General features: G+C 41.0%; 1 pseudogene; it reads left to right on the top strand.

Annotated features, from left to right (window-relative positions):
• Positions 1 to 12,431: 12,431 nt before the first annotated feature.
• On the top strand, positions 12,432 to 12,528 carry LOC129522657 (U6 spliceosomal RNA; annotated as a pseudogene).
• The last annotated feature ends 8,837 nt before the right edge of the window (positions 12,529 to 21,365 follow it).

The following is a 21,365-nucleotide window of genomic DNA, read 5'->3' as shown; positions in this document are numbered from 1 at the left end:
AGCACATTGAGAAAATAACTTCCCCAGATGAAAATGCACAAAGTATCTTTTTAATTTTTTAACTTACTTGATTGAGAGAGAGAGGTGGGGGGAGTGGCAGAGGGAGAGGGGGAAGCAGGCTCCCGGCTTAATCACCTCTCTAAAGGCCCAGTTTCCAAATACAGTCACACTGGTGGTTAGAGCCTCAGCATATGAATTTTGGGGAGGCACAATTCAGTCCATAACGGATATAATTATTGCTAAAAAGAGAAATCTGAAATTTATAGTTATGTCATACAGGGTACATATATGTAGTTATGTCATCAGTAGTAATAAGTGTTCTTTAATACTCTGCAGTTCATAACAGTTGCTCATTTATATTATTTCTCAGACCACTCCAATGCCACCTCATCATTTCAGCCTTTTCTGAATAGCACTTCCATGTATCATGTGCTATTGGGTATGTGTAATAGAGCCATTGCTCTCTAATGCATGACCTGGCTTTGTTTTTCTTCTTAACACTTAACATATCCACTATATTTATTTGTTTAATTAGTTACTGCCTGTCTCTTCTGCTACAAAAGGCTTCCTGAGAGCAGACTGCACCTGTTTTTGCGCTCTTATATCCCAGCACCTAGAACAATACCTGGTGTATAGTAGGCAATCACTAAATTGTGACATGAAAAAGTAGGTGATCATGTTACCATCTCAACTAAACTTTGGGCTAAGTAGGTAGTGTAGGTGCTGTTAATGGATGCGGGATCAGATGTTCACATGGGCGTAGGTGAGGGGTTCTGACTCCCTGCCCTGGATACTCTTTTGGTCATCATATGACAGTCTTCATGATTCACCTTCTTGTCTTAGATGATTAGATACAACATCTAAGACATCCCTTTTTTTAAAAAAAAGATTTTATTTATTTATGCATGAGAGACAGAGAGAGAGAGAGAGAGAGAGAGAGAGAGAGAGAGAGACAGGCAGAGGGAGAAGCAGGCTCCATGCAGGGAGCCCGACATGGGACTCGATCCCAGGTCTCCAGGATCCCACCCTGGGCCGAAGGCGGCGCTAGACCGCTGAGCCACTGGGGCTGCCCAAGACATCCCTTTTGAGAGAAGAGCATCATTGAGATATAATTCACAAACCATATAATTCATCCATTTAAAGTATACAATTCAATATGTGTTAGTATATCAACAGAGCTGTGCAACCATCACCACAATCAATTTTAGAACATCTTTCACCTGGAAGAGAGATTCCTTTTAAGTGGCACACCTCAATTCCCCAGTCAGCCAGCTCCAGGCAATCCTTAATCTATTTGAAGTCTTTACAGATTTACACATGTATACACACACACACACACACACACACACACACAGAGTTATTGGAAAATCTGTAATCTATATATACCTGTATCTGTATCTATATCTATGTCCATATATCTGGGCTTTTTCCTTCCCTCTGACCACTCTGCTCTGGTGCCACATTATTCCTCCACTATCCCTCCTACTTGTTCCCTTCCTCCTTTGTCCTGTGATACTCACCCTGCCTGGTCTTGTCTGGGCTGACAAGGAGTTGTCATCGTATCTCAGCTTCTTTGCAGTGGGCTTTCTGAGTGTCTTCTGGAAACTGAGAACTGTGAAGCCACCCTGCCTGAGTTTATTTTATTTTATTTTTAGATTTTATTTATTTATTCATGAGAGAGAGAGAGAGAAAGAGAGGCAAAGACACAGGCAGAGGGAGAAGCAGGCTCCATGCAGGGATCCCTCGTGGGACTCAATCCCAGGACTCCAGGATCATGTCCTGGGCCCAAGGCAGGCGCTAAACCGCTGGGCCACCCAGGGATCCCCCCTCTGCCCGAGTTTAAATCCAAGCTCTGTTACCTGGCAGCTGTGTGACTTTGGGAGAGTTTCCTTCTCTGTTTCAGTTTGTTCTTCTGTACAAGGGGACGATAACGGTGTCCTCAGAGGATTAAATTAGCTATTATGTAAAAAAATGCTTAGTATAATGTGTGGCACTAAATAAGCACTAGGTTCATATTACCACCACCACCATTCTTGTTATTATTAAATATTTGGCAACAGCATCAGGGGACTTGAGAAAAAAGTGTATCACAATTGATCCAACAATTCATTTTAAGAAATGCATTCTAAGTAAACAATTGGACAAGTACATAAAGATTTGTGTACAACATGAGATTAAAAATATTTTTTAAGAAAAGGAATGAAAATTTTGAAATAGATTGCATATTGGTTAAATAGCAATGGAATACTATGTAGCTTCATTAAGAATTACATTAAGTGGGCAGCCCGGGTGGCTCAGGGGTTTAGCACTGCCTTCGGTCCAGGTCATGATCCTCAACCCAGGATCGAGTCCCATGTCGGGCTTCCTGCGTGGGGCCTGCTTCTCCCTCTGCCTGTGTCTCTATCTCTCTCTCTCTCGCTCTCTCTCTGTGTCTTGAATGAATGAGTAAATAAAATCTTTAAAAAAAAGAATTACATTAAGTAATTCTTACATTAATTAATTACATTAAGAATTAGCCAGGAGTACCTGGCTGGCTCAGATGGTAGAGCATGCAACTTTCAGTCCTGGGATTGTGAGTTCAAGCCCCATGTTGGGCATGGATCCTACTTAAAAAAAAAAAAAAAAAAAAAAAAAAAAACAAACAGTTACCTACATCAGGAATTCTTAAACTTTTCTTATTCTATGGATCCCTTTGGCAGTTTGGAGAAACTAATGGATCCTTTCTCACAGTAATGTTTTTAACTGTATAAAACAGAATACACAGGATGCAAAGAAAACAGTATGTGGAAATAAAACTATCAGACATTTAAAAAGTTGTAATATACTAATAAATGTCATTCTTGTTATAGGCACAAAATAAGATCTAATAGGTCTAATAATTATAATTTTAAAGTACTGGTAAACATAAACACATCAAGATATGCATGACAAGCTCGAAACAAATTCACAGGTACTGCTAACATGACTGTGATTTGTCGTCTATATCAACAACTGGAAGAGATGTTAAATGTCAGTTAGTCAGTGAAAATAAATATATAATCTTTTTCTTCCCCCAAATTCATAAACCCTCAGGTTTTAAAATCCATGATCTAGCTCACGGTCCCCAAATCTTTTCTATAAAGTTTCAGATAATAAATATGATAGGTTCATGGGCCATACATTCTGGGTCACAACTATAGTTGACCCTTGAACAATGTACGGAATAAGGGTGCCGAACCCCTCTGAGGTAAAAATCTGCATATAAATTTTTTTAAAAAAATTTAGTTTTAAGTAACCTCTACACCCAATGTGGGACTTGAACTCACAACCCTAAGATCAAGAGTTACATGTTCTAAATACTCAGGCAGCCAGGTGCCCCCTGCATATAACTTTTGACTCACCCAAAACTTAGCTAATAATAGACTACTATTGAAAATGTTATTAAGAAAATCATAAGGAAGAGAAATACATGAACAGTCTTATACTATATTTATTTTTAAAAATCCACATGTAAGTGGACAGCGCAGTTCAAACTCATGTTGTTCAAGGGTCAACAGTACTCAATTTTGCCATTGTAGTGAGAAAGCAATATGTAAACAAATGCATGGTTGTGTTTCAATAAAACTTTACTCAAACAGGCAGAGGGCCTGATTTGTCTTGTGAAACACAGTTTGCTGTCCCCAATCTAGATTACTATTTTCTTTTTCTTTAAAAAGATTTTATTAATTTATTTGAGAGAGAGAGAGAGCATGAGAGAACACAAGACTGAGAGAAGAGAGTACAAGTGGGGGGTGGGGTGAAGAACAGCAGAGAGGGAGAAGCAGGCTCCCCACGGAACAGGGACCCCCGAGTTGGAGCTCCACCCCAGAACTGAATTCAGCTGAATTTAGACATTTAACTGACTGAGCCACCCAGGTGACCCTAGATTACTATTTTCTAATGCAGAAAGATGTTCCTTAACTACTAAATGAAAAAAATAATTTTTATTTGATAAATAATTATGCACTGTCTTATTCTGGTGAAAAAAATTGTATCTCTATGTATGTCTTTGTACGTATGTGTATATGTATATAAATGCACAAGTCTGAAGGACCAATAAAAATGTTGATGGTGATTATTTCCGAGTGATTGGAATATGAACAATATTTTTTCTTTATACTTTTCTATATTCTCTCAATTTTCCCCCATCAGTATACATTCATTTTTTAATGAGAAAAATAAGAATTAAAAATCAATCAGTTTGAGGAGGCTTTGAAAGCCCAAATTTATATGGAGCAGAAAATCCCCCAGGATCCCTTTAACCACTTCTCCCATCTAAGTCCTCAGTCAGAGGGAACTCATTGGCATCCTTGCACTGTCCCAAAACAACTACAAATATTGATATTCTATTTTATGCAGTTCGAAACATTATCCTGAGAAGGGACCCATTAATCTTCCCCAGACTGCCAAAAGGATCCATGGAACAAGAAAAAGTGTCTTGTCTCCTGCAAGGTCTATACCATGGATCCTGTTGTAACCCTCTTGGGGTTAAATGGCCCATTTTTAGTGTCTTCACTACAGCCTTTTAAGGATTAAAATCAAAGTCCTTATAGAGGCTCCCAAAGGACTGGCAACCAGAGGTCCTCTGTAAAGCTGATTCTATCCCCTTCCTGTCTACAGGCCGATGTTACCAATGCTGGGGCAGCTCCCAGTCTCTCTTCGGAGGCCTTCTTACTTCCAGAGAGTACCGTTAGCTCTTCTACCAATTTCCTGCCCATGTCAGACCCAAGGGCCATTTTCTCTGCCCCTCTGAAGCCCTCTGTTTCATTCCTGGCTGACAGAACTCTGGTGATGTCAGATACTGACTTGGGGAATATGATCTTTCCCATCTCCGGGGAGGATTGAGTGCTGATTAGTACAAATCATTGTGTGTGTGTGTGTGGGGGGGGGGTTAACCTGAAGGCATTTTGCCCTGTAAAGGCTCCGTGGCAATGTCCAAAGACGTTGTTATCATGACAAGGGGGCTGCCACTGGCATCTAGTGGGTAGGGGCCAGAGATGTGTCTAAACTTTGTACACTTTGTAAGACAGCCTTCCCGACACAGAAATATCTTCTCCAAAATGCCAATAGTGCCACAGTGGAGAAATCTTGGTCTAAATGAATCATAGTAATTCCATTTCCTTTGTGAGGTGATAAAACTGTGGCTAGTGAGCTTTAGAGGAAGCTTGGTGATCCAGTAATTCCACTTCTGGGTATTTATTTGAAGAAAATGAAAACACTAACTCAAAGAGCTATTTGCATGCTCATGTTCCCTGCAGCATCATTTACAATAGCCAAGACATGGAAAGAGCCTCACTGTCCATTAATGAATGAATGGATAAAGAAAATGTGATATATATAACAGTGTGTTTACAATGTTAGAATATATATGGTAGGATACTGGAGTATTATTCAGCCATAAGTAGAATAGGATATTAGTCAGGCATAAAAAAATGAATGAGGGGCACCTGGGTGGCTCAGTCGATTAAGTGTCTGCCTTCGGCTCAGGTCATGATTCCAGGGTCCTGGGATAGAGCTCCACATCAGGCTTCCTGCTTAGTGGGGAGCCTACTTTCTCTCTCTCTCTCTGCCTGCTGCTCCCCCTGCTTATGCTCTCTTTTCTGTGTCAAATAAATAAATAAAATCCTTAAAAAAATGCATTCTTGCAATTCACGACAACATGGATGGACCATGAGGGCATTAAGCTAAGTGAAAAAACCGGATGGAGAAAGACAAATCCAATGATCTCACTTATATGTGGAATCTAAAACAAAAACAAAAACAAAACCATCCAAGCTCATAGATACAGAGAACAGATTGGTGGTTTCCAGAAGCAGTTGGTGGGGAGTGAGGGCGAAGTGGGTGAAAGGAGTCAAAAGACACAAACTTTCAGTTATGAGAAAAAGGAGTATGGGGCTATAATGTACAGCATGGTGATGATAGTTTATAATACTATATTGCATTTGAAAGTTGCCGAGAGAGTGTATCTTATGAGTTCCCATCACAAGAAAAAAATTCTGTTACTGTCTATGATGGAGAATGTTAACTAGACTTACTGTGGTGATCATTTTGCAATATATGCAAACACTGAATCCTATCTCATACACCTGGAACTAATATAATGTGGTATGTTAATTATATCTAAATAAAGATGATTTTAAAAAAGAGAAAACTGAGGAAAAGATGACTTTTATTCCTGATAAAATATTCCAGGAGGAAACACTCACTACCCTTCCTTCAGATCCCTGGACATTCTCAGGGGAAGAGGTGATGATGGCAACTGCAGTGGCTTTGAATCATTAATACAAAGAGGTTGGTAGAGATAAGATGGAAAGAGTACCTACATCCTCAGTGCCTGCTGAGTCTTGGAGGTTTTATAAAATGTTAGCTTAATGAGCCAACAGTATCTCTCTGGCTCTCTCTCCCTTTTTGTGTTTGTTATACAAATCCTGGGAAGAACTCTGATTGGCCTAATTGAGTGACACTCCCACTTCATGGGCCAGTCATGATTCAGGCAGGTGACTTAAGAATCACATGCTCGGGGGGATCCCTGGGTGGCGCAGTGGTTTGGCGCCTGCCTTTGGCCCAGGGCGCGATCCTGGAGACCCGGGATCGAATCCCACGTCGGGCTCCCTGCCTGGAGCCTGCTTCTCCCTCTGCCTGTGTCTCTGCCTCTCTCTCTCTCTCTCTCTCTCTGTGTGTGTGACTATTATGAATAAATAAATAAAATCTTTAAAAAAAAAAAGAATCACATGCTCAGCTCTGTGTTTAGAAATGATGTCTGTCACCATCAGAAAGAGACTAGAGAGTCAATGGATATGATTGACTCCTAACGTATTCACAATGTTGTGCTCTGTGTCTGACCCCAACATTAAGGCGAGTTAATTCATAGGCTCTTCTTATTTTATTTTATTGATTTTATTTTATTTATTCATGAGAGACACAGAGAGAGAGGCAGAGACATAGGCAGAGGAGAAGCAGGCTCCCTTTGGGGAGCCGGATGTGGGACTCAATCCCAGGACCCTGGGATCACAGCCTGAGCCAAAGGCAAACACTCAACCACTGAGCCACCCAGGTGTCTGTCATAGGCTCTTCTGATAATGATCTTGCACTGGAATAACAGTAATGGCAATGAGCAGTGCACCCGCTGTGTGCCAGTCACATTATGTATTTCTCCTGAACCTTCATAATCACCCCCAAGTGACTGGTACTATTTTTCCCATTTTACAGATAATGAGAATTGGAACCTGGAGAGGCTGACTGCCTTGCCTGAGGCCACACAGTGAGATGTTCAAAGAATCAAATCCAAGTCAGCTACTGGAGTTCACACTATTTTACCACACTGTACTGCCTTCCTTCCTAAGTGTCTATGCTACATGGATTACAAGGTCAGTTTAAAGTTGGGTGCATCTAAGGGAAGACCGTGTCTTAATATTTTTTGCCAAATGGATGATGCTTCCTGGCAGCGACTTTAAGAACAAAGTAAAAAGTGGGACACCTGGGTGGCTCAGAGGTTAAACGTCTGCCTTTGGCTCAGGTCATGATCCCGGGGTCCTGGGATTGAGTCCCACATCCGGCTCCCTGCATGAAGCCTGCTTCTCCCTCTGCCTGTGTCTCTGCCTCTCTCTCTGTGTTTCTCATGAATAAATAAATAAAATCTTAAAAAAAAAAAAAGAAGAACAAAGTAAAAAGGAAAGTTGAAGATAGTTCAAATAGAAGGAACTCCACTCCGGTGGTGGAGCAGGGAGGTGTGATGGGGTTAGGCTGAGGCGGGCATGACGTGAGGATGGAGATCTTGCTCGCTGCTACCTCAGATGCCCTGGGGAGTCCCTCTGTTCTCTGCTCCAGCACCCTAACCATCAATACCACTATGCTTTCTTGTGGTTGCCAGTGTCAGCACGGTGCTATTCATCCTAACGAGGATGAATAAAGCTCAACTAACAGTGTGCAGAATTTCCTTTAGTCTTCTTGAATGGGTGAGCTAGAGAACTTTAATGGGACCAGAGACTCAGAGAGGTGGAGATCTCTGTCCAAGCCATGGCTAGCAGTGTAAGGAGGTGCATTTCCCATTACACATCTGGGCCTCTCATCTGCATGTTCCATCTCCATCTGCATCTACACATCCATCTACACATCTACACATCTACATCCATCTACACATCTACACATCTACACATCTACACATGCATCTACACATCCATCTCCATCTGCATGTTCCTGACTCCTTGGCTTGACTCCAGCTGAGCCCTGGCTCAGAATGCCATCAGTCCCCCTTTACTCAATCATCAATCAAGGCTCAGAGGAGATCCCACATCCTTGGGGAAACATGTCTGTGACCACTTCATTCCATACAACGCTTTCCCTTTGCTGATGCCTTTTAAAAAACTGCTCTAAACTTTATTATAAGCATCTTACTATACATATCTTGATGTACTCGTTACCACTTAACATAAAAAAAGCAAACATGTAATTTTAAATACTACTCAAAACAGCCCCTCTAGGTTAGGAAACAGAAGGCTACCCCTTGCTAGTTGTGCAATTTTGTTAAATCACTCTTGCAACCTCAAGTTGCTTGGCTCCCACTGCCAAAATGGGCACTTATCTTACCAAGCCCTTGATGGCTTGTAGGGTTCCTGTGTGGATGAAGGCAGATATTGCACAGGAAAATGTTTGTTGTCATTTTCCATATCAGTTATTAGGAAGCTGAATGCCTACAGGAGTCAGGCAGCTAATGTGAATGAGGGGAGGCCAGAGTGAGGTAATGGGGGTTGGCAGAGACTACTGGCCCTTGGGGACTACGAGTCCCATCTGAAGGGACAGTTGGTGCTCAGCTTCAGCCAATTGCAGCTATGTAGGAAGGAGGACCTAGTGCTGCTGGAGTTTAATTTTCAAAAAGAAATCCAAAATAAAGACTTTTTGTGACATTTCTTGATTTTTGAAACACTGACTATGCCAAATACAACCCAGAGTCTTTTTTTAAAAAAAGATTTTATTTAATTATTCATGAGAGACACACAGAAAGAGACAGAGGCATAGACAGAGAGAGAAGCAGGCTCCCTGTGGGGAGCTTGATGCAGGACTCGATCCCAGGACCCCCCAGACCACAACCTGAGCCAAAGGCAGATGCTCAACCACTGAGCCACCCAGGTGCCCCAGCCTAGAATCTTTCTTATAGAAAGCCATTTTGCAACTCTGCTCTATATATGTGTATATTGTTTTAGACTAGAACAGACATCTGGATTGGATCCCTGAGTTATTTTTTCTTTAGTGTTTTCTTCACTATGCGCTTTCTGGGACTATGGTCTGTTTTCTTCCCCCCCCCTCCATAATGTGACTGTAATATTCTTGTGGGCAGTTCACATATTCTGTACTGAAGTATAATCCAAAGTGGATTAATCTCCTTGGTAAGTGATATTTGCTTGTTAGTCTGTTCATATGGCTCTTAAATTTCAGCGTGAGTCAACATTGTCTGAGCTGCTTGTTAAAAGTGCTGATTTACCTCATCAATGCTCTCCGAGATACATACCCAGCATTAATATATACATGTATCCATTAAAAGACATGTACTAGGGGATCCCTGGGTGGCTCAGCGGTTTGGTGCCTGCCTTTGGCCCAGGGCGTGATCCTGGAGTTCCGGATCAAGTCCCACATTGGGCTCCCGACATGGAGCCTGCTTCTCCCTCCTCCTGTGTCTCTGCCTCTCTCTCTCTTTCTCTCTCTATCAAAAATAAATAAAGAAATCTTTAAAAAAATAAAAGACATGTACTAGACTATTCATAGCAGCTTGATTCATAACAGCTGCATACAAGTCTATCCAGTTGTCTGTCCTCAGTATCAGAACAAATAAAAATACGCATTCACAAGAAAAATCTGCACAGCAATGAAAATGAATAAACTGCATCCACATGCAAAAATATGGATCAATCTCACAAATATAATGTTGAGCAAAGGAAGCCGGACACCTAGGAATATGTAGTATGTGTCTGTTTGTATAAATACAGAAATTGGCAGAACCTAATCTGTGGGCTATAAGTCAGGATAATATCAGGATAACTGATGGAGAGAAGCAATGACAAAAAGGGGATACCCAGCCTCTGAAGTGCTGGCAATATTCTTGGTTGCATGAACATATGAGAATTCACTGAGCTGGACATCATTTCTACTTTTCTGTGCTTTACCATCTCAATGAAAAGCTAACATGCTAATTCCAAGGCTCCACTCCAGACTAACAGAATCACTGTCTTGCACGGGGGTGGACTGGGAGTCCCCAGGCACTCCCAGTCCAGGTCATTACATGATTTCCCCTTCCAGAAAGACATTGCACTTGAAAGAGCACGTATTTATTCCTCCAAGGGACTTCTACAGGCACTCTTGGCTGACCCATCCAGCATCTGTCTTTCCTAGTTTCTCTTGTTGTGTATTTCCACATTTTACTAGATGCAAAGAGTGACATAAAAATAAGAGGCATTATGGGTACATTCAAAGACACTTGGGGGCATAGAGAGAGAGCTCTGATAAAGTGCCAGCTTATAAAATATAGCTAAATAAAATTAACAGTTTATAGGGTGACTAAGACACCATATCCCCAGGGAATAAGTCAAGTGTTCACCGCTGCTGAAATCCAGCTGAATGCTAGCTTCCCTGGGGAAGGAGATCTGGGTGGATGCCAAGAGGCTCTAGGGCTTTTCCTGGAAGGAAAAAGGGGAGGTTCTATGACTGGGGTAGGGACAGGGAAGGACCAGCATTGTAGATGTTTTGGGAGCTGCACTCTCAAGCTTTGTTTTTGTCAGTGTGGGAAACCTGAAGTTAAGAGATTTATTCAGGTCACATTTATTTATCATTTGTGCTCTTGCATTAAGAATCTAGAAATATATTGAATGTCAAAGGGGAACCAAAAATGAATCTTTCAGTAAGCTACAGGAAGGTCATAACTGCATACATGAACTTTGTCTTTGATAAAAGATATGCCTGGCACATAAGAATACTCACTAACTTCATTCATTCATTCTTTCATTCAACATCTATTTATTGAGTACTCACTTTAGGTTTGGTACCATTCTCAAGTAGTTGAGACAAATAGAAGTCCCTTACCGCAAGGAGTTGATAGTCTAAATGGAGAGAGATCAGCCAATTCATCAGGTGTATAGCATGTTCCATAGCAGTAAGTTCTTTGGGAAAAAATAAATCAGAGAAAAAGAATAGAGGGTTGGAGAGTTGAGTAATGTTGCAGTTTTACCTGGGGAGGTAAAGGAAGGCCTTACTGAAATTATGAGCAAAGACCCAAAGATGATGAGAGAGTAGGCTGTGTGGATATATGAGGGAAAAGCCTTCTGGGCAGAGGGAACAGCAAGTGCAAAGGCCCTGAGGCAGGAGTATGCCTTGAGGATGCCAAGGAGTCTGGAGTGGTTGGTAAAGGGTGAGCGAGAGGAGGGTAGTAAAAAGTGAAATCTAACAGGTGATGGGGTTACTGGGTCATTCACTGCGAGAACTTTGACTTTAACTCTGAGTGAGACAAAAGCCACTGGAAGGTTGTAGGTAGAGGAATTACGTGATTGAATGATTAAATACAGCACTGTACACACTATACACCACTTTAACATACATTATTATACTTGATCTTTTCATAATGACCTGAAGAGATAAGAAGAACAGGAATTATTAGTCATATTTTCAAAAGATTACATTATAGAAATTAATAGCACAGGCTCTGGAGGTGCTCTGGAGGTAAACAGATGTGGATTTGAATCCTGAGGCAGCTACATAAGAGCCAGGACTTTGTGCAAGAGTCAGCTTTGGTTTCCTCATCTCTGCAATGGAGAAAATAACACTATTGGGAGAGAAGATAAAATTACCAGTGGACATGCCTAGGTAGTGTCCAGCACGTGTTTTGCTCAGTGAACGTGACATTTGTCAGTACATTTTCCAGTTAGAAGGCACTTTAGACATCGTTCAACTTTGAAGATCTACAAAGTGGTCTCTAGAAAGCTGCATCGGCATCTGCTGGGGTAAATACACAGGCTCCTGGGCCAATGCCAGAACTACTGAGCCCCTAATTCTATTGCTTTGAAGCCTCATTTCAACGGCTAACAACTTAAAGTGAACCTAGCAATGGAGGTTAAGGCAGTTCCAATGCAATAACTGAGTAAATTATAGAACTTCTCTCAGTCTCATTTTTCTCATGTGTAGAGTGGAAACAGTGTCTACTACTAGAAATGGCGGGCACGATGCCTGCAAAGCTCTGCAAGCTCTACCAGGGCAGGTATGTGCTGAACACTCCATTGTTGTTAGTTACAAAGCAAGGTTCTCAAAATTACATTGTCCTTAAAATTAACTCACCATAAAAAAAATTCACTTGCATTACTTTGAGTATTTTTTCACTTTTAACAATTGAAATTGAATTTAAAAGAAACTTCGTATCAGAAAGATTATCGTGGTTGCTCCCACAGTACATATACTAAAATTGGAATGATTCAGAGAAGATTAGTATGGCCCCTGTGCAAAAAGATTATCTATGTACCATCCAATGTCATCCTGTGGGTTCCCCAGTGCTACGAGGACAACTTACTCGGAGAATCACTGGAAGGAGGACACCAGGATATAAAGGAATACTTTTAGGATCACGTTCCTTGCTGATGCTTTTGTCTCAGGGTTGGGGCAAGTATGGAACTTGTGGCCTAGGACACAGAGGGGGCAGATGAAGAAAGTGTCTGTTTCTTTCCAGGAAGGCTGAAAATAGATACATTGGTGCCAAGCTCTGCAACATTTACACAAGACAGGAAACCTCATCATGCACAGGACTACTTTGCCTAGGGAGACGTGGCAACCAATTAAAGTGGTTGTCAAGCTGTAGTGCTTGGAGTCTACAAAAAAGAACAGACCTGCAGTGTTGAAGATTTATTCTCTAGGACTGTAGGAGCGCCACTTCGAATACACAATTCATGTGGATTCTTGGCGGACTCCTCCTGGGCCCTACTGCTTTTTCCTTGCCTTCTTGGGTTAAAGTATTACTCAAGTATTTATGAAAAGGGAGCATCAAGTGTGGCTGGGGTCCAGCATAGTTCAGTGCAATCAACCTGCACCAAGCCCTCAGCCATGCTATGATACCGATTTTGCTATTAAATAATTGAACAGGGGTTAGAGAGAACCAAACAGAATTATACCAGTCGCAAGCATTTATCAAACACCTAGCTTACCCTAGAAGCCATGCTAGAGAATTTTACTTTTAGCTTCTGCACAGCAACTCTCTAAAAGGGGGTCTCATTAGACCCATTTTAAGGACGATGAAATACAGTGAGGTAAAGTAACTTGTCTGAGGTCACATGGCAACTTAGCTGCAGAGCTCGATTCAAATTACAGCATGCCTCATGCCAAAGTCCCATTATGCAGATGTTCAGACAACAAGTAGGGTTTTAAAGACAGAGAAGAAGGCAGAAAGGCTCTGAGGAAGGCTACTCTTTCCAGGAGTGTGTGCAGAATTTAATGGCATCTGTCCTGGTATTGGTTTAACTGAATTAAGAATTGTGTATAATGCTAGACCAGCTATCTGGGTCTACACCTAAAAGAGTGATGGAATCATTAATCCTGGAAGACAAGGAGACATGTTTTCTGGAATTAACTCTTTTGCCAGCAAGTGACATACCTGTAATGGGTCTGTTAACATCGTGGTACAGTTATCCTGGGAAGAGTTTGCACAGGCCACCTGGCTGTGCCCTTACCCGTTGGGGGCATTTGATAAGACTGAACAGAGTATTGCTAATCCATTTCCTTATCAGTAGTAGTCCACACAAAAGGCCCTATTGGTTGTCAATTTCAGCTTTAAAGAATGGTCACATGATCAGGTAAGATACATTTGTGAAAAAGGTTTAGTGGACTCAATTAATAATAACAATGATATGAACATAGTACTTAATATGTGCCAGACACTATCCTGAGCAATTTTTTTCATGTGATAACTCGTTTAACCTCTGAGGACTATTATCCCCATTTTACAGACGAAGCAGAAAAGTAAACTCACTGAGGATCACTCAACTGCTAGGTGGCAAAGCTTCGATTTGAAATACAACAGAATGGCTTCACAATTTTCCATGCCCATGGGTCACTCAGTATAGTCATATGTCATCTGTCAGAGGCATGCAATGAAATTCAGTTGCTATGAGGGGATTCATGCAAGAAGCAAGACACTTAGCTAGGCTGAGCCCAACTATCTGAGCAATATCTGAATCTTAGAAAAGTTTTGCTGTTTTCTAGTTACTTAATGTGGACCTTTTAGGGATAAGTCATATGCCATCATAGATATAATAACTACGATGCTTTTGATTATAAGAAACAAAAATACTAATAGTTTTTAAAAAATATTTTTATTTGGGATCCCTGGGTGGTGCAGCGGTTTAGCGCCTGCCTTTGGCCCAGGGCACGATCCTGGAGGCCCAGGATCGAATCCCACGTCGGGCTCCCGGTGCATGGAGCCTGTTTCTCCCTCTGCCTGTGTCTCTGCCTCTCTCTCTCTCTCTCTGTGTGACTATCATAAAATATATATATATTTGGAGCCCTTCTCAGGCCCGATCCCAGGACTCTGGGATCATGACCTGAGCCAAAGACAGACACTTAATTGACTGAGCCACCCAGGCGCCCCCAAAATACTAACAGTATTAAAAGTAAAGGTAATTAATTTTCTCATACAACAAGAAGTCTGGAGACCATGGTTCAAAGATCCTCAGCATGTTGGTGATATCTCCCCTCATGGTCCCAAGATAGTTGCAGCAGTTCCAAGCATCGTATCTTCACACTCCAGCATTCCAAAAAGAAAAGGAGATGGGGGCAAAAAAAAAAAAAAAAAAAAAAAAAAAAAAAATTCCTCCTTTTATGCCGGAAATTATTTATCAGAAGTTCCTTCACTTCCTTCCTTTCATGGTTCGTTGTCAGAACTGTGTCATGTATCAATTCCTAGACCAGTGTTTCTGAAGCTCAGCCTTACCAACATTTTGGGCCTGATCATTCTTTTTTTGTGAGGGTTTGTCCTGGACATTGAAGGATGCTAATCAGCATCCCTGACCTTTACCCACTAAATGCCAATAACGTAGTTCCATGTATAACAACACGAAAATGTTTACAGAAACTGCCAATGTCCTATGGGTGTATATATGCATGTAGGTAAAATTGACTGAGTTGAGAATCGTTGCCCTTGACAAACGACAGGCAAGGAGAAATGGGCTAGTCATGACTGGCTTAGACCAATCATAGATCATCCCCAAGGCTGTGCACACCCCTGCCTGAAAATCATTTCTACTTCAGGGAAGAAGTGGCTGTGTGCTTGGCAATCATTCCCCATGTTGCTTTTTTGTTGTTTTAAAAAAACACTCTTACTGGAAGTCCAAGGGGAGAATTGAGGAGGAGATTTTTCTCTCTTCTTGCGTCCAAGAAAACATTCATGGGGCATATTGGGAAGAATCAGGTCATAGAAATGGGAGTTTCAGTGGTATATGATGTGTAGCTTTGGTGGCCACAGGAAAAACAATCAGGAGTCAGGGCAGTCAGTCTTCTTTTTATTCAGAAAATCTACACTGAACAGCCTTTTTATGGAGGCATTCCTCTCTTTTCTTCTTGCCCTACCTCCCTTTTAAAAAAAGTCAAATCTTCTTGCCCTACCTCCCTTTAAAAAAAAGTCAAATATCTGCCCACAGATATTTGGTAAACAAGGAGTTCAGGTGGAAAATTCTTGTATTTGTTTCTCAGTAACATGTTCTGGATATTTAAAAATAAAGGGGAAAGGAGAGAAAATGAGTGGGAAATATCAGAGAGAGTGACGGAACATGAAAGACTCCTAACTCTGGGAAACGAACTAGGGGTGGTGGAAGGGGAGGTGGGTGGGAGGTGGGGGTGACTGGGTGACAGGCACTGAGATGGGCACTTGATGGGATGAGCACCTGTTATTCTATATGTTGGCAAATCAAACACCAATAAAAAATAAATTTATAAAAAAATACACGCCGGTTAAAGTATAATTGGCCATTTTATACTCATCATTGTAGACTCTCACATTTTGTACTAATGTGAGAAAAGCTACCTCATTATAAATGTGATTATTGGAGGGTGCAAGTTTGAAGGACAACAGCCACCTTGTACTGAGCACTTGTCATGTACTGGGTGCTCCGGTCAGACCTGTGCGGGTAGGTGTGAGGCTGGACGTGGATGATGGTGTGTGGTCGGTGTCAGGGCTCCATGTCACAGAAGAAGAGCCACAGAAGCCCAGTGACATGCCCAAATTACACAGCCAGTAAGAGAAGGGGTTACATAAGCTCTGGATCCAGAGAGCTAGACCCATTCCCCTTTCTTGTTTTCAAATTACTTTAAAAAATGAAGAGTATGGTTGTAGCAAGCCAGTGCAAGAGTAAAAGAAAAACTATCTTCTTTCATTCTTATTGCTGAAGGACAGTGAAAAAAAATTTTTTTTAGAAAGCAGTTAAAGAAGTGTCTCCCTTCCCTAAGATACACGGTGTGGACTTTTTAATTAGTGTTTTCGTAAGTGAGAGCCTTTAAAACATAACATTCATCCCAACGTTTCCATATTTAGAACAACCTTTCATATTGTTTTTGCTATTTAAACTTTTTTCTTATTAAACGTGTTTACAAAAACGTAGAGACTGACTTTGATGAAAACCATGATCTGAAGAACAGTTCTTTAAAACCCAGAGAAGCCATGCTTGCAACCCCTTTAAGCCCAAGCACTGCTTTCTAGCTGCAAGTTCTGAATCTCACCATCCACATACAACCAAAAGTTTAAAAATAGATAGTGTGAAGTTGAAATGACCTTGGACAGCCAATTTGACAGAATTTACCAGTGGTTTTCAAACAAACTGAAAAGTTTGGGGTGTTTGTATGTGTGGAATCATAAAATAGATTTTTTAAAATTTAATTTTATCTCCTCTCATTTCATCTTTTTCACTAGCCTTCAGCAATAAGAATGAAAGAATATTGAAAATTTGCAAATGGAACCCAACTTTCCAGGATCAATATGAAATTACTTACAATAAGGGCTACAGACACTGATGAAGGTTGAAAACTAATTATAATGAAAGAAAGTTGTGTTCATTGAATCCTTCCCAAACCCTGGAGGCATAAAAACTTCAGGAATTGATTAATTTTATTTTACTCAGATACTTTATAATGATTCAGCAAAACAAAGTTATAAATACTTCAGCACTGAGTAACATTAAATTGGTAGCAGATTTGAACCTATTCCCCATGGCCAGCTTGCCTCGGAAGAGTCAGCAATATCAAGATACGCTTCAGTGGTAAGTTTATCCGGAATTGATTGGAGCAGAGAAGACAAAATCTGATACATATATTTTTAAACTCCTACTCCTCATCATGTGCTCTATGCATCCCCCACTCTCTGCAATTAAAAAAAAAAAAAACAAAACCTTTTCAAAATATTTAATTGGAAAACACAGTTAATCAGATTTGGTAAAACTAAAAAAAAAAAAAAAAGAACGACCTTAAGCTGAGTGCATATGTGTAAAGAGCCAGTTCGCCCTATTTGGGGTAAGTTGTGTTCTCTAAAGCCACAGCAAAGACTGAATTACTGAATAGCAAATCATCGCCCCTAAGGGAAATACAGGGTTATGTTCCTGTGAGCCTTGGCCCTAACATTCTGTTAAACAATCAACACATAATTTTGTTTTATGTGTATTTCTGTTTAAAGATCTCTTATTTATCATGTATTGTGGATTCATTAAATTAAACTCGAGGCCAACAACACTCTGACTCATGTCTGAATGAAGCTTATTTTTTTTAAACAAACCCTTTAAAAATATTTATTTATTTATTTATTTATTTATTTATTTATTTATTTATTTATTTAAAAGAGAGAGAGAGAGAGTGCCAGCAGTGGGAGAGGCAGAGGAAGGGAGAGAATCTCAAGTAGACTCCCCTTGGAGCAGAGATCCCAATACCAGGCCCCATCCCAAGACCCTGACAACATGACCTGAGCTGAAATCAAGAGTCAGAGGCTCAGTGGACTGAGCCACCCAGGTGCCCCAGAGGGAAGCTTATCTAACACACACACTCACTCTCTAAGGCACCTCACGGTGGTATGCTTAGGAATATCAGACGGCACTTCAGGGCTATGCTTGGGGGCCATTGTAAACAGCAAAATCACCATTGAAAAGCACAGAAATATGAAAAATGTGTGCTAAATAGACTGTGGAAAGGACACCTGTTTAGAGTATGAGAGCTGAGACAGGAAGGGAGAGCGTCACTTGCCTTGACCTCAGCTGGGAACGTGGACTACGGTGACTCAAATTTTTCGCTGCTGTATGTGTGTTTGTGAATGATGTCAAAAGTGCTACAAAGGTATTGAATTTGTGATTACAAATAAATTTTAGAGCAGGTGAAATGACAAATACAGAACTCAAGAATAATGAGGATTGACTGTATATATATATATATATATATATATATATATATATATGTTTATATTTAGATGGATACATACATACCTGTATATCTTATTTGATGAAGCAAAATACCTGTTCTCTGTTTACTACAGCTAAATGAAGAGAAGCATCCTCTCCACCAGTCCTTCATATAAAACCCTTGAGTCAGGAGGAAGAAGACTCTTGAGCTTGGGAAGAGTTGCCCACAAAGGCTGCAGAAGATAAAGAAGGAAGAGAGGGCATGGTGGATCTCCCACCTACGACATGGAGTCCTTAGAGAGTGGCAGACACAAACTATTGACTTGGCTATTTTTAAGGCCAATCTACGGCTTCCAGGTCAGACATGTGTATACTTGGGCAAAGCCTGGAACTCCTTGGTGCCTCCGTTTTTTTTTTCTTAACTGTAAATGGGACTAATTATGGAACATACCTCTCTGAGTTGCTGTGAAGAGCAAATAAGATATTCATGTAATGATTAAAAAGTACCAATCTTGGGGTGCCTGATAGCACAGTCGGTTGAGTGTAGGACTCTTGATTTTCATGAGGGTCATGATCTCGGGGTCCTAAGATTGAGTCCCATGTTGACTCTGTGCTTAGAGCCTGCTTGGGATTCTCTCTCTGCTTCCCCCTCAGCCCCTCCCTCAGCTCACACTCTTTCTCTCTAAATAAGTAAATAAAATCTTAAAAAAAAAAAAGGGGGACCATCTTTCTTGGGACAACCAGATGTGCGGTAACTCCTGAGCAAGTGCAGTGTGTGAGATACACAACCCAGGAATTACATATTATTGGCAAAAAAGGCTAATCGACTGTCTCAGAGCCAACCAAGGGGGAGAGAGGCACAAGTTCAACTATTCTAGGATTTGAAGGCAATCAGTGAATCCTGGAAGGGTAAGACAGCTGACTATATTTTATTTTTGTTTGGTTTTATCATTGCAATAAGTCAAGAGCGTGAAAAAAAAAAGCGATAGGGAATCTGTTCCAGACTATGAGATGGAAGGGACATAACAATCTCATGCAATAATTGGATAAACCGATTGTAAAAAGACACTTTTGAGACTACAGGGGACATCTGAATGCCAACTGGCTAGTAAATGGTATTAGGTAATTATCATTAATTTATTAAGTGTGATAACTGTATTGCATTTTTTAGGAAAATGTTCCTTTTAGAGATTCATACAAAAGTGTTAAAGAGTGCATGGCATATTGTCAGAGATTTGCTTTAAAATATTTTGGAAAGAAAATGAAAAAGGAAAAAGAAAGGGACTGGGGAGAACTGCTGTTAAATTAATTGTTTGATTAAAAATTAGTAGTAAATTTTTTCAGAGTGATTGATGTCCTAAGTGCTTTTGTTTTATATTTTTGTTTTTTAAAATTTTATTTATTTATTTGAGAGAGAGAGAGAGAGAGCGCGAGCCAGGTGAAGAGGGAGAGGGAGAAGCAGACTTCCCACTGAGCAGGGAGCCCGATATGGGGCTCAGTCCTAGGACCCTGGGATCATGACCTGAGCTGAAGGCAGATACTTAACTGACTGAGCTATGCAGGCTCCCCTTAGGTGCTTTTGGATCCAAGAAGAAAGTTCAGCTCAGTTATTCTATGTGGTTGTTAGCATTTTGAGAGGACATTTATGTTTGAGGGAGAAAGGGAGAAAGAGAGACAGAGAGAGAGAGAGAGAGAGAGAGAGAGAAAGAGAGATGCATAAGTAAACAATAGTTGCTAAAGAACAGCTCAGTCAGCAGTGGTCTGAAACCTCTGGGGTCCCTGAGATCTTTGAAGTGATGTGTAAGTTCAAAACCGCTCATAATAATGCTTAACAGCTGACATTCTTGTAGGCATAAAAGCTAAGAAAGCAAGAGTGTTGCAGGAGGAGGGAACAGCATGTGCAAAAACATGTGCAGGTTGTGCATGTCCAGGTCTGGCTCAAAGTGGTTCTGTGTGACCAGAATGGACAGTTCACAGCACACAGGTTGAGAACAACAGCTGATGGAGTGGTTTGTAGGGGAGGGTGCTTTGCCTTACAGATGCTTGTCGGCACAGGGTTGAAACTTTGAGACTCCGCTTCACAACTCTTGTAAAAAGGTGGGAACCTGTCAAGATTTGGAAGGCCTACATCAAAGGTATCAGATGCTGTACATTTTTTTCTCTGTTTTTTCCCCACGTACCTAAATGTATTGTTCTTAAAGAAAGCCAGGTTTAGGGGCGGCTGGGTGGGTCAGTTGGTTAAGTGTCTGCCTTCAGCTCAGGTCATGATCTCAGGTTTCTGAGATCGATTCCTGCATCTGGCTCCCCTCTCAGCGAGGAGTCTCCTTCTTCCTCTCCCACTTTCCCTTAATCTGCTCATTCTTTTTTTTCTCTCTCTCTCTCAAATGAATAAATACAATTTTTTTTAAGAAAGCCAGGTTTGGCAAAGTAATAGTAATCATTCCAGTTTACCTTACAGAGCACTTGTAAGGTTGTAAAGTTCTTCCCTGCAGACATTTCTGCATTTTGATTTTGAGCCTGCAAGGTAGATACAGTAGGTGTTAGCAATCCCTGATTTACAGAGTGAAGAGCTAAGGATCTGAAACACCAAGTGTCTTTTTTTTTAAGATTTTATTTATTTATTCACTAGACACACACACACACACACACACACACACACACACACTCAGAGAGAGGCAGAGACACAGGCAGAGGGAGAAGCAGGCTCCATGCAGGGAGCCCGACGTTGGACTCGATCCCTGGTCTCCAGGATCACACCCTGGGCTGAAGGCAGCGCTAAACTGCTGAGCCACCAGGGCTGCCGACACCAAGTGTCTTAACCCAAATTGTCTGGGTAACAGGTGGCCAAGCAGAACTTGAAGCTCATCTCTGGCCACCACATCATTACTAAATTAGTCAATTCATTAAAATTCTCACTAATTCCATATGATTCTGTTGTAGGTGAAGGCTGAGGTT

The sequence above is a fragment of the Nyctereutes procyonoides genome, unplaced genomic scaffold (assembly GCF_905146905.1).
Source record: "Nyctereutes procyonoides isolate TBG_1078 unplaced genomic scaffold, NYPRO_anot_genome, whole genome shotgun sequence".
In the NCBI taxonomy this organism is placed as follows: domain Eukaryota; kingdom Metazoa; phylum Chordata; class Mammalia; order Carnivora; family Canidae; genus Nyctereutes; species Nyctereutes procyonoides.
This window is presented reverse-complemented; position numbering and strand designations above follow the sequence as displayed.